Source organism: Phragmites australis, chromosome 11 (genome assembly GCF_958298935.1).
Source record: "Phragmites australis chromosome 11, lpPhrAust1.1, whole genome shotgun sequence".
Taxonomy (NCBI): domain Eukaryota; kingdom Viridiplantae; phylum Streptophyta; class Magnoliopsida; order Poales; family Poaceae; genus Phragmites; species Phragmites australis.
This window is the reverse complement of record NC_084931.1, coordinates 11,077,500-11,090,379: the sequence shown is the minus strand read 5'-3', so window position 1 is coordinate 11,090,379 and position 12,880 is coordinate 11,077,500.

Below are 12,880 nucleotides of genomic sequence, written 5' to 3'. Positions count from 1 at the left end.
ATGGCAAGCAACAAATAGAGTTCAATCGAGGATGAACTTGACAGCGACAGTAATGAGGTATTACCTACTTATGATGATCTATATAATGTTGTTGTTCGTCTTGGTACACTCTTAGAGAAATATAACAAGAAAATTAAAAACTATGATGTTTTAAATGAATCGCTTAATTCCAAAATTGCAAGACTTAAAAATTTAATTCCTGATGATGATGATTGCAAGTCATGTGACTTAATTTATTCTGAGCTCACTGCTCTTAGAGATGTTCATGCCTCTACTCTTGAAAAACTCAGAGAAGAAATTGAGAAGAATGAGAAACTTGCTGTATAGAATTGCAAACATGTCAAAAATACTAGTTGTTCAACGTTTGATTTGCTTGATTCAACTTCCTGTTGTAATTGCTCAATTCTTGAATTAAAGTTGCATGATGCTAATGCTAGAGTTTCTCAAATAGATAATGATATGATTACTTGTGAGGTTCTTTCACGCTCTAATTTTCATAAACAAAAGAAACACATGAATGTTACTTGTGATAAGCACCCAACTCTTTTTAAACAGGTTGATCCCTCTAAAAGAAATTTAGAGCATTTTTCTAAGGAAAAGAAAAACCTAAACCTAATTTTAGATTTATCTAAGTCAAGCTCATGTAAACAAGGTTTGAGTTTTGATCCCTATGCTCGTTCTAAAACAAATATACCCACTGTTGTTAGAGCTCTTAGTAGTGGTAAATTGAAACAATTGTTGAATCTAAACCTAAGAAGGTAGTTTTTAAGTCTGCTGGATTTTTATCTTCTATAATGAATGCAAATATTGCTTCTTCTTCTTCTAAATCAACTTATTGGGTTAAGTACACTTGCACTCGTTGTGGTAGAGATGGATATTTAGTATAATTTTGCTTTAGACTAGCTAAACAACAAAGGAAAGAAAAGTTTCAGGCTAGGTCTGATTTGCGAAAGGCACGTTTTATCTCTCATAAGGTTGTGACACCTCACTTTGTGCCTCGGGTGAAACAGCCATCACATTTTTCTGCTCGTGCAACTCATCATGAACCTACTCAGGCTTCTCGAGTTGGGACTACCCAGGCTGCTAGTGCTTCTCAAGTTCAACCTACTCGTGCTTCTCGAGTTGAGTCTACTCAGGTTACTCATATTTTGCCTACTCACATTTCTAGTAGAGTGACTCAGTATTGGATCCCTAAATGCTTTATTAGTGACCCCAGTACGGAGGTCTCAACATCTTCTGTTGCTTTATAGGCTTCTTGAACGAGGAAGGAGAACATATGGTTAGTCGATTCCAAATGCTCATGCCACGTGTCCGGTGATAAGAATTGATTCTCCTCCTTTGTACGTGCATCTCATGATGAAAGTGTTACTTTTAGAGATGCCTCTTCTACATCAGTTGTTGCAAAAGGGGGGGGGGGGTCCAAGAGCATTTTTGTGGATGATGAGGAGGATGAGGATGAGATGTTAATTCTGATGAAACAATCAGTTGTAGATCCCTTGGAACCTTCGATTACTTCAGCTACAGTTAGACATCCTCAAGCTACTACATCATTTGTGCATGTTGAAAGAGAAGAAGAGATGGCTTCAAGAGTCAATGTTCCTTTGCACATTCAGTGGAGTCAACCACCTGATTAGATAATTGGAGATTTGTATGAACGAGTCACACAATCGAACTTTATTGATTCTAATTTTCATGCTCATTTAGCTTTCGTTGCTTCTTTTGAACCCAAAGATGTTTTACATGCATTAATTAACAAATCTTGGATCAATGACATGCATGAGAAACTTGAAAATTTTGAACGCAACAAAGTTGAGAAGCTAGTCACACCTCCTTCGGGTCATATCCTCAATTGGTACTAGATGGGTTTTCAAAAATAGACAGAGTGAGAATGGTGTTGTTGTTAGAAACAAAGCTAGACTTCTAGCTCAGGGTTTTACACAGGTAGAAGGGCTAGACTTTGAGAAAACTTTTGCTCCAATTGCTAGACTAGAAACCATTAGAATTCTTTTAGCATCCAAACGTTTTAGATTATATCAAATGAATGTCAAAAGAGCTTTTCTGAATGGCTATATTAATAAAGAGATTTATGTTAGGCAACCACCTAGTTTTGAAAATCCTAAATATTCAAATCATGGATACAAGTTGTCTAAAGCTTTATATGGTTTAAAACAAGCTCCTAGAGCATGGTATGATAGGTTAAAAACTTTCTTGTTTCAAAAAGATTTTGTAACAGGAAAAGTGGACAAGATGTTGTTTGTGCTCAAGCATGATAATGATCAACTATTTGTTCAGATTTATGTAGATGATATCATCTTTGGTTATTTTTGTTCATCAAAGTAAGTATACATGGGACTTGCTGTGACACTTTGAGATGGAAAACAACAAGATAATCAAGACACCCATTGGAGTGACAATGACACTTGATCCTTATGAAGATGGTGAGTCGGTTGATCAAAAAGAGTATAGAAGTATGATTGGATCACTTTTGTATCTCACCGGTTCAAGGCCAGACATACAATTTGTTGCATATTTGTGTGCACGATTTCAAGCTTCTTGACAAGCTATCAAACGGATTCTCAGGTATCTTCATGGCACTCAAGATTTGGGCATTTGGCTTTCTGCTTCTTCATCTATTAGCTTAAGATATTTTTGTGATGCTGATTTTAGAGGTTGTAGAATTTATAGAAAAACTAAACATGTCATTTCTTAAGTAATTTTCTTGTTGCATGGTCATCTAGGAAATAGTCTTCAGTTGCATAATCTATTGTTGAATCTGAATATGTAGTTGCTGCTAATTGTTATTCACAAACTCTTTGGATAGTTGCTACACTTAATGATTATGGGGTTAATTTAGAGAGTGTTCCACTTTTCTGTGATAACACTAGTGCTATAAGTATTGCTAAAAACCCTATACAACATTTTAGGACTAAACATATTGACATCAGATTTCTTTTTCTTAGAGACAATGTTGAAAAAGGGAACATTGAACTTCTACGTCTAGATACTGAACACAAATTGGCAGACATTTTCACAAAATCTTTGGATTCTTCTCGTTTTGCTTTTCTTCGGGAGAACTTGGTGTTATTCATCTTATATGATTGTTTTGAGGGAGAGTTCTTATATCTTGAAGTTTGTCAGAGTTTAAAAATGAGAAAACAATGAAATATGATGAGCATCATATCTGATACATATGTAACTTTTGAAGCCAATGCTTATGCTACATGAGAATTTTTGCACTTTTATATTTATACGTGTAACTGTGTTGTTTTTGTCATGACTTTTTAATCAGAATGCAAACTTGAATTAAATCTTATCATGGTTAAACTCTCTTGATTGCTTTGATCTTTGATAAAAAAAAATGCTATATGTGAAAGACTCAAAGAAATGAAAAGGTGTTGAATAATAGTTAATAGGTAAAAGATCAAGGAAGTATGTACTGTCGTAGTTCTTGAACTTGGAAGAAGCTATGTATGACCGTAGCCATTGTCCTAAGCTTCTGATTGTCTTTTTGACATAGGCTTGGCTTGGTTGGATTGAATAAGGTTGATGGTGCTATAATTCCTTGCAATTGAATATGAGAAGTTCTTGACAACACAATTGACAACTTGCTATTTTTAAAATCAAAACAATGATATACTTTTGGTATCCATGTTTTTTATAGTATATAAATTGAGGAAATTGAGGATTCGAGTAGTTGAGACTGCGAGACCATACCTTGCAAATAAATCATTAATTATTCTTGATAAGTTGTGATCACACTATATTTTTACATATGTTGATGGGTTGGTGTAGATATTCTTGATAGTATGGCTTGGTCAGGTATCTGTTGTATATATGACTGATCTAGGATGCTCATTATGATACAAATAGCAAAACAGATTTAGTTCTCTCTTTTTAATTTTTGATGAAATCATTGTCAAAGGGAGAGGTAGTTGCTCGTTTTAGGAGAATTTTTTTTAAGGGGGAGAGTTTTTTATTTTTCAAAAGGGGGGCTTTTATTTTTATTTTCACTTTTCTTTTTATTTTAAAATCAAATCATGTCTGTTAAGAAGTTGCCAATGTTCACATGAGGGCTGCCAATATTTTCATCAAGGGAGAGATTGTGAGATCATGTGATGAAAAATTGGTTCGAATGATGAAATTGGCAAAGCAAAGTGATTTAGCGTAATGAAATTAGGATTATGTTCATGAGTTGCTAAGATATTGCTTGTATATGCTTGGATAGCATAGCTGGTTTGATGCACTATCAATAGTTGGGTTTGCTTAGGTTCGCATGTTAGTTTTGCTTGGAGTTTGTGTGGTGTTGCGTGAACTTATCTTTAGTGAAGGACTTGTACTTGTACTTGTTTGTTGTTTGATCCATGTGCAGTTGAATGCAAACATGGTCGATGAGGGATCAGAACTAGGTTCAGCGAGGAACTGAGGTTCAAAACTAGGTTTAGAGAGGAATTGAGGTTTTAGTGATCGAGGATGTCACGCGAACATTCAGGCTAGAGAACAGTGTATGTGAAGCCAAGGTTGCATGTGTGCGACTAGGTGCACTACAAAGAAGCACAGATGTATGCGAGGTCGTGGGCAACTAGATTATGTGTTCGGATGATGTAGTTGTTCGAGTACATGGTGAGGTCAGGCTGCGGTCTGATTTATCGAAGAGTCTAGTCCCATATGGCATCGAGTGCTAGTCGGAGTTAGACTTGAGCACGAGTTGGATTCGGTTATGTGTCGACGTGTTTTGGTATGGTTTGTGTCAAGGTATGATACGACCAGGATTGTTTCCAAACCAAGATTAGTTTGGAGGGTTATATATTGAGAGGGTCTTAGTCAGGGCAAGCAAGGTGTTGCGCCAAGAATGAGATCAGGACTTTTGATCTAGAGAGTAGATAAGTCGAGGGTTTTGGGATTTCATGAAAATCCTTGTTGGATGCTTTGTTAAGGAATCTTGTGAACTCATCAGTGCAATGAAGAATCAAGTTTCATAAGTTGATGAGTTGCTAATTCGAAATTTTCTCTCTATTCTATATTCTGCGTGCTTGGTTTTGGTTTTGGATTAATTTCATGTTTTTAGCAAGTTTTATCATGGTTTAATCTGACCAAAATCTAACTAGAATATCTAGTGTTTAATCTGAGAAAATTTTGAGTAGCTTTGATTTGATCTCGAGTAGCTTTTTGGTCAACTCAACTAAGTTTTGATCTACTCGATTCTGGTTGATATAGTTTTCTTCAACTAGGCATAATTCTTGATCCACATATTGGATTGACTTGATTCTTTTTGGAATAGTTTAATATTTTAATCTAGTTTCCTCTTTCCAAATTTGAAGGCAATCGGATCAACACATCTTTCTCTGCATAATTTTTACTAGAGAGTGTATAATCTGTTTCGAGTGGAATACCGAGTCTAAATCGATTTTAATCTTTGAATTAGGTTTCTATAATCATTCACACCCCTCTGATTAGGTATTTTGCATATATTCGATCCTAGACTTTGGATGTCAGAATTGTAGTTGATGCTACATGAGCAAGAAGTTTTAACTGAGCATCCTCTGTATCCTTACCCATCATGTTTCTACATAACCAATCGTTGAAATGATCTATGTGTTCTCTCATGATTTAACCCTCTGACTTTGTTTGGTTTGTGGTCCGTAGCATGTTCATGTGCATATTAACATAAGAGCCCACTACAACTGGTTGTTGCATAATTGTGAAATGTGCTTTAGTGAATGAAACACAGTCGTTGGTATGGACTAATTTCTCATTTATCATCCCTATCCCCTGTAGCCTCCGCTCATAGCGAGATACATGCACACCAATCAATTTGAGATTCATGTAGTCGATATAGAACTTAATGACCTCATCGGTTCCCAACCCTATGGAAATACAACCTTCCAGTTGACCTCGGTTACGAACATATTTCTTCAGAACCCCCATCAACCTCTTGAAAGGGTACATCTGATGAAGAAACACGAGGCCAAGGATTTTTATCTCTCTTACAATGTGAACAACTAGATGGGTTATGATTAAAAAAAACATGGAGGGAAACACATCTTAAGCTGGCATATAGTATGGACCATGTCATCCCGTAGCTTTTTTAGTTTTAATGGATCAATGACTTCTGTGAGATCGCATTAAGGAATGAACACAACTTTATGGTCGGGTCTCGAACTTCCTCCTGCAGAACGCCCTTATTGCAACTGCAATCAACTGTGTCATCATCACCTAGTAGTCATAAGACTTCATGCCAACTAATTTCAAATCTTTTATCGAGACTAGTCTCTTTACGTTGGTGGAGTAACCGGACAGTTGACTTCAAGCAAGCAACCGCACAGGCAGAGTTTCTCTTCCTTGCTCAGAGTGTAGCAAGCCATAAGAAGCCATTTTCTCCATTGTTCAATTCTTCAAGATGTAGGTACTTCCTATGTTCCATATCTTTTAGGTTCATCCATGCTTGGAGTGTATCTTTTATTTTGCCTGGTATATCTAGTAAGTTACCAATCAAGCTGTCAAATAAGTTCTTCTCGATGTGCATGATGTCGAGTGCGTGTCGGACCTCCAGGTCATGTCAATAAGGTAGGTCCCAAAAAATTGATCTCTTTTTTCACATATGAGCTCTTTTTCCACTCAGGAATTTTGTACTGCCTTATCCCTTTCTAGGACAACTCTAATATTATTTACCATCTGTAACACCCTGATTTTTAGATTTCTCAAATTTCTAAAAATTTCCAAGATTATTGAATAGCTTCACCAGTAGAATAGGTTTAAAACCTATTTTCTTAATCAATCAATCAATGTAGGTTATTATTTTGTGTGCATTGCATGCTGAGTTTTGCTAGGAGCCAGGTAAATGCATTAGAGTTCTTTTTCCTTTTCCTTCTCTTTGGTGTTTTGAGTGAAAAAGATTTTGAAAAGGTTTTTACAAAACTCAGTAGTGAATAAGTTAATGATCTTAATGGTTGGAATTCAAAATCTTTGAATTCATCATCTATTCAATCCTTGATCATACTTGATCCTTCTCTAGGTCAATTTAAATCTTATCCAAATTCTTGTTTAAAGTCAATCTCTCCTCTTTCTCAAATTCTACCCAAAATCTAAATTCAAATTCATTTTCTACTCCTATTCTTGTTCAACATCATATTTTTCGTTTCTCTTAAATTCACTCCAAACTCAATTCAAATTCAAATCGTATTCAAATTTCTCTGCAAATGTTTCTTTTCTAAACCCTATATATACGTAAAGTGTCTTTGGGCTTAATCTTGCTCAAGTCCAAACCCTTAGCCAAGTCATCTAGATGGCCTAACAAAAGATCCACGAAATCTGCAAATTTTCGCGGAGTTCTGGACAGCCTCATTTTTACATGACGTTTCGGAGTTCAAAACGGCCTCAAATACAAATCTTGATAATACCAAAGTTGTAGGTCTCGTCGAGAGATTTGATTTGAACCTATGGAAGTACTCTTTTGGATAATGGAGCTAGGAGTTATGGCCCCCGAAATCAATGCTGCGCAGAGAAGTCTGAGTTCAAACAGTTTATCTTGTGGAGCATTTTTGAAAATCAAGATGACATTTTTAGAAGTTCCAATGACTACCAAAGTTGTAGATCTTTTCGATTACTATAATTTAGAATAAATAAACAAATAATTTGGAGTCCGGACAATAGAGATATCATCCTCGGAATACAGAGCTGCGAAAAAGGAAATCGTAACCGACTCGAACTCGAATCCAATTCGTGTTCGGTTTGGACTCCACCCCAACCAGCCGTCCCTAGCCCTATATATATGAGTTGCACGCCCTCTCCTACCTCTATTACACGCCTCCAAGCCTTAGGAGTCGCTGCTACCATGTCCGTGCGTCGTCAGAGCGCCGCCGTTCGCTGGAGCCGCCGCCGCCGTCGCCCGTGATGGGCTACGTTGTCTTCTTCACGAATCCTCCTTCTTCCACCATCAAAGCAAGGTGAGGACCCCTTCTTATCCTCCCTTACTACAGTTTTAGCATCATACTAAGTCCCTAGCCAAGACTTAGTCCCGGCCAAAGTCCGATCTATACCGCCACGGTTGTCACCGTCGCGGACAGCCGCGAGACAGCCACGCTGTAGCTGATTGGCATCGATGTTCCCGACCGACCAGTGGTAAAATCACCAAGCCCTTTCACCGGTGCATGCCCCATGATGTTCCCCACGCCCTCACCAACCAGGTCGGCCAGTAGATTAGACAAACTACCATAATCAAGGTTGACATAACCGCTGTCCAATTTCTGGACGCGTTCTGCGCGCGCACCGGATTTGCATTCGCGTCCCCCGTCAATCCGAAAGCCTATAGATGCACCAACCATATCACGGCATGTCCCATGGAGTCTTCTACGTTACCCTAGGAGCTCATCCCCGTTTGTGCAGCGACACGACCAGGACGCCATTGTCAACCACAGCATGTTGCAGCCATCACCCATCTCATCTATGCTAATCGTTCTTCCTCTCAGTGGATGATCTACCAAAACTCATGCCATAGCATTGTGTTCCCGGGTTATATGAACATTCTTGTTCAAACGGTTTCTTAAATTTCATAGCCAATCTCCTGAAACGCGAGCGTTTTCGTTCCTGCATCTGTTCGTGGTCACCACCAAACCTAGCAACAGTCATCGTTGTTCTGCCGCTACCTCGGATGACCCCTTCCAAAACCAACCATACCGCTGAGTTAGTCTTTCCGCGTTCTACGCCATGCTTCCCTCGTTTCACTGAAACACCACTGAAGCCGATATCGATGTCTATGGCCACGCACCCGATCGTTGTCTTTGACGAAACTCGAACCACCACCGCTACATAGAGTGACTAGTAGTATCCTTAACCAAGAAGCCTAACCTTCAGCCTTTTCGATCCATCATAGGTGGTCGATACTAGATCTCCACATATCCCTTCTTTAATCCAAGATGTTACTTGCATAGCATGCCACATCAACGCCACATCATTCTCCTTAGCCTAGTCAGCGAAGTCTAGTCTGCCCTACACTTCTTGAATCCTATGCAATGATGTTTCAAGCTTGACGCAGTGATTACACAATAAACTTTTTTCCTATAGGAAGATAACTCAAGTAAACTAGTTTTTCCTTTTTAGCCTAATCCATCTCTCGAAAGTTGTTCTCTTTTCATCTTAACTCCGATTTAGGCGATTCTTGTGTCTAAACATTTCTAAAATCATCCCTATCCAACCATAGTATTTTTAAAGTGTTTTAATGATATTTGATATATTGTTCTTAGTGTTTTATTTGTGTTGTTTATCGGTAGTTCTCGCGATTAGTCGATAACGTTCCGGAGCAGTTCGAGGGACTTCAAGACCAAGATTTCGACAACACTGAGCAGCATTGGGAAAAAGGCAAGTGTCCTTGATCATATTGAACCTATGTTTTTAAATATTTTGTTTTACAAAATTGCATGCAGTGTCAATATGATGGGTATTTACCTATGTTAGGGTTTTCCCTAGATTTTTCCTTATCATCCCTTGGAACCTAGATGGTTTATGGTTAGGTGTCCTTTGTGGGTAGATTGCTTAGCCATGCTTTTGGGATATTAGGAAGTGTCATAATCTTGACTAATGAACATATACAACATTGATGGTTAATTTATTAGTGGTCTAGAAACATGGAACCTTAGCCCTTGAGCATAGGGATGTTGCTGATAGTGGTCATGGTTATGATGTTGGTTTAGTATTTGCTCAAGTAACCTAAGTAAGGACCGGTTCGTAGAGCGACAACCCAAGAAGTAACGTACCAACCACGAGGCTGATATGGGTAAGGCGTGACATACTGATTAGAGTCTATCCAGTGTGTGTTGGGTCAGCACAAAAGGGGGCTTCTGGGTACGAGCTTAGCTTCCGTAAAGCCTGACGGTGAAACCTAGTGGACAGACACATACTGGATTAGTCTCTGGTTAGTGGAAAGTGTCATACAGTGATTCTTGGCGGCACACCACTTGCGTGTGTTAAGTGTTTTGTGAACACGGCAACATGAAATTCACTGACTCGTGGGGAAAGCTAGACAACCTTTGCAGAGTGTAAAACTGTTATAACAGCCGTGCTCATGGATATGAGAGACTTGGATCCTCACATGATTAGTTGGGTTGTGGTTATGAGTTTGGTTGTGGTTATGGGTTTGGTTGTGGTTATGGTTCTGGTACAGGAAGTACTAGATGGTTTTGGTTATAGTACAAGGAGTACTAGACGGTTATGGTATGCAAGGTGGGGAGCCTTGTATGCTGGATGCTGGACTGTTTGGGTTACATTCACTTAATAATTGCTTAACGCTTTTGAGTCCAAATGTGTTTTCATTACTCGTATTTACGCAAATAAACCCTTGTGTTAGCCTATTCTTGATATAAGCCTGCATATCATTACTTTCCCCCACTTGCTGAGTACTCTATGTGCTCACACTTGCTATTTTCCCTACACCATGCGACATGTATGCTGCTGCTCAGTGAGTGAAGATGTTGAAGACTATCAAGACAAGGTTGTGACGTTCTAGGCGCGTGTCTCCCGGTCAGTTGCCTGCGGTGTTATTGGGCACCAGTGCTTCTGTTCCACTGCAGATATCTTCATAGAAGACAATATATGTCAGTTGCTGTAATAGTTTAACGTTTATTTAATTAAAGTATTGCTTTTGTTACTTCACCTATGACGTCCTTATGTGTGTTGAACATCCTGGGTACACATAAGCCGCATCTGGTTTTGGCTGTTAAAACCGGGTGTGACACCATCTCAAATACCTATTTTCCTATGTGAATCTTAGGATGTTGATCAGTCTCCCTTTTCCTATCAAAATCTCTTACCTTGATGCGGTACGGGTGATCCGGGTGAATGAACCTATGGTGACGCATGTAAACCATTTTTCAAGAGTTCTTCAACCATCGGCCCATTGTATCTTCTAAGAACTGAACATATACATTGTATCCTTTTACCATCTGTCTCGATAGGTTACCAAGAGCATGCTAGTCTTTGATTGTTACAAACAGCATTACGCGTAGGGTGAATTTCTCATGTTTGTACTCATTCCATACCTGAACGCCATCATTCCACATTATAAGAAGATCTTCAACCTATGGTTTGAGGTACACATCGATATTATTGACTCGGCCCTTTGATCAACAACAACATCATAAGGTATTTCCGCTTCATACACATATAAGGTGAAAGGTTATAGATAGATAGTCATGGGCCAAGCTATGACTATTACTCATGCTGCTGAAAGGATTCATCGCATCTGTACTCAACATGAACCTTATATTCCTCACGTCATGTGCGAATATCTTCTTGTATTTTCTATCGATGTTCCTCCATTGCATGCCATCAACAAGGTATCTTAGTATTCCGTCTTTCTTACACTCTTCGGCATGCCATCGCATCAACTGGCATGCCTTTTGTTCACAAGCAATTGCTTCAAATAAGGGATTATAGGGAAATACCACACCATCTTAGAAGGGGTCTTTTCTTCTTACTGTTGACCCCCACATCATCATCATTGTTGCATCTCTTGCACAGTGATGCTCCGCACATCGGACATATATCCAGTTCTGCAAAAGTCTTTGTCATACATTATGCAATCATTTGGACATGCATGTACTCTACTTCCAATCCTAAGGGGCATACAACTTTCTTGGCCAGGTATGTGGTTTCAGGAAACACGTTCCCCTCTGGTAGCAAGTCACCCATGATTCATAACAACTCATTGAAGCTATTATTGGACCAACCATTGCTAGCCTTCAATTGCAGTAGTTTCAGCAACGTATGTAGCTTTGTGTGCTCATCCTTACAGTTCAGGAACAAGGATGTTTTAAAGTTCTCTATTATACACTAGAACTTTTGATGTTGTCTTTCACTGATGAAGTCCCCCCTCCCCATCCTGGAACATCTGATCTATGTTATCTTCATCATCATGGACCAAAGTATCTTCAAACGTCGACATATCGTTGTCATCATCAGCCATCATATCGTTGCCTCTGTCTTTTTCGACAGTGGGTTGTCCTATATGTTAAGTCTCCTCATCTTCACCGTTTTTGGTCCAATGGGTATATCTAAGCTTGAAATCCCTCTGAAGCAAGTGTGCACAGATCTACGCTATGCTTGAAAGCTACTTCTCATTCTTTCAATCAGTGCATGGACTACATATATAGTCATCACAAATTATTTGACTTGTACATCGTGGCAACGCTCAAAAAACATATGTGCCGTTAAAGAACTCTAGGCCGCTACGGACAACATCGTACATCCATATTCGGTTCATCTGTAATTTTATCAATTATTATAAATCCATTGAATTAATATGAAATAACTATCCATTTAATTAATTATTATCAACATAATAGAATATAATGCTATATAGTGATAAATAAATTCATACATAGAATATGTATACCTCTAAGTCACTAGGTTAATTGGAGCTACCTCTAACTCGTTCAAAATTCATCATCATGGAACAAGCAACTATTTTCAAAATCTAGAGCAATCTAGCAAGTAAATCTAAGTACAAACGAAATGTAGATGAACTTACTAACTTAGATAATGTATACCTGAAATTGATTATCTTAAATTCACTATCAATTAGAGCTCTAGCTCCTTCAAAATTCATCATCATGGAACAAGCATCAATTTTCAAAATCTAGAGCAATCTAGCAAGTAAATCTAAGTATAGATGAAACGTAGATGAACTTACTAACCTTGGAGCACCTATGTCTGAAGGGGAATGAATAGGCTACACTAACATAACAATATTGTCTACTACATTTGACCAGGAAATCATGCTAGTTGGAGATCATAGATCATTACCACTGGACGCACAGCGCAACAGAAGAAGAGTTGGAGTAGACCGATCCAACATCATGCATGCAGATGTAGAGGAGGCAACTTCACT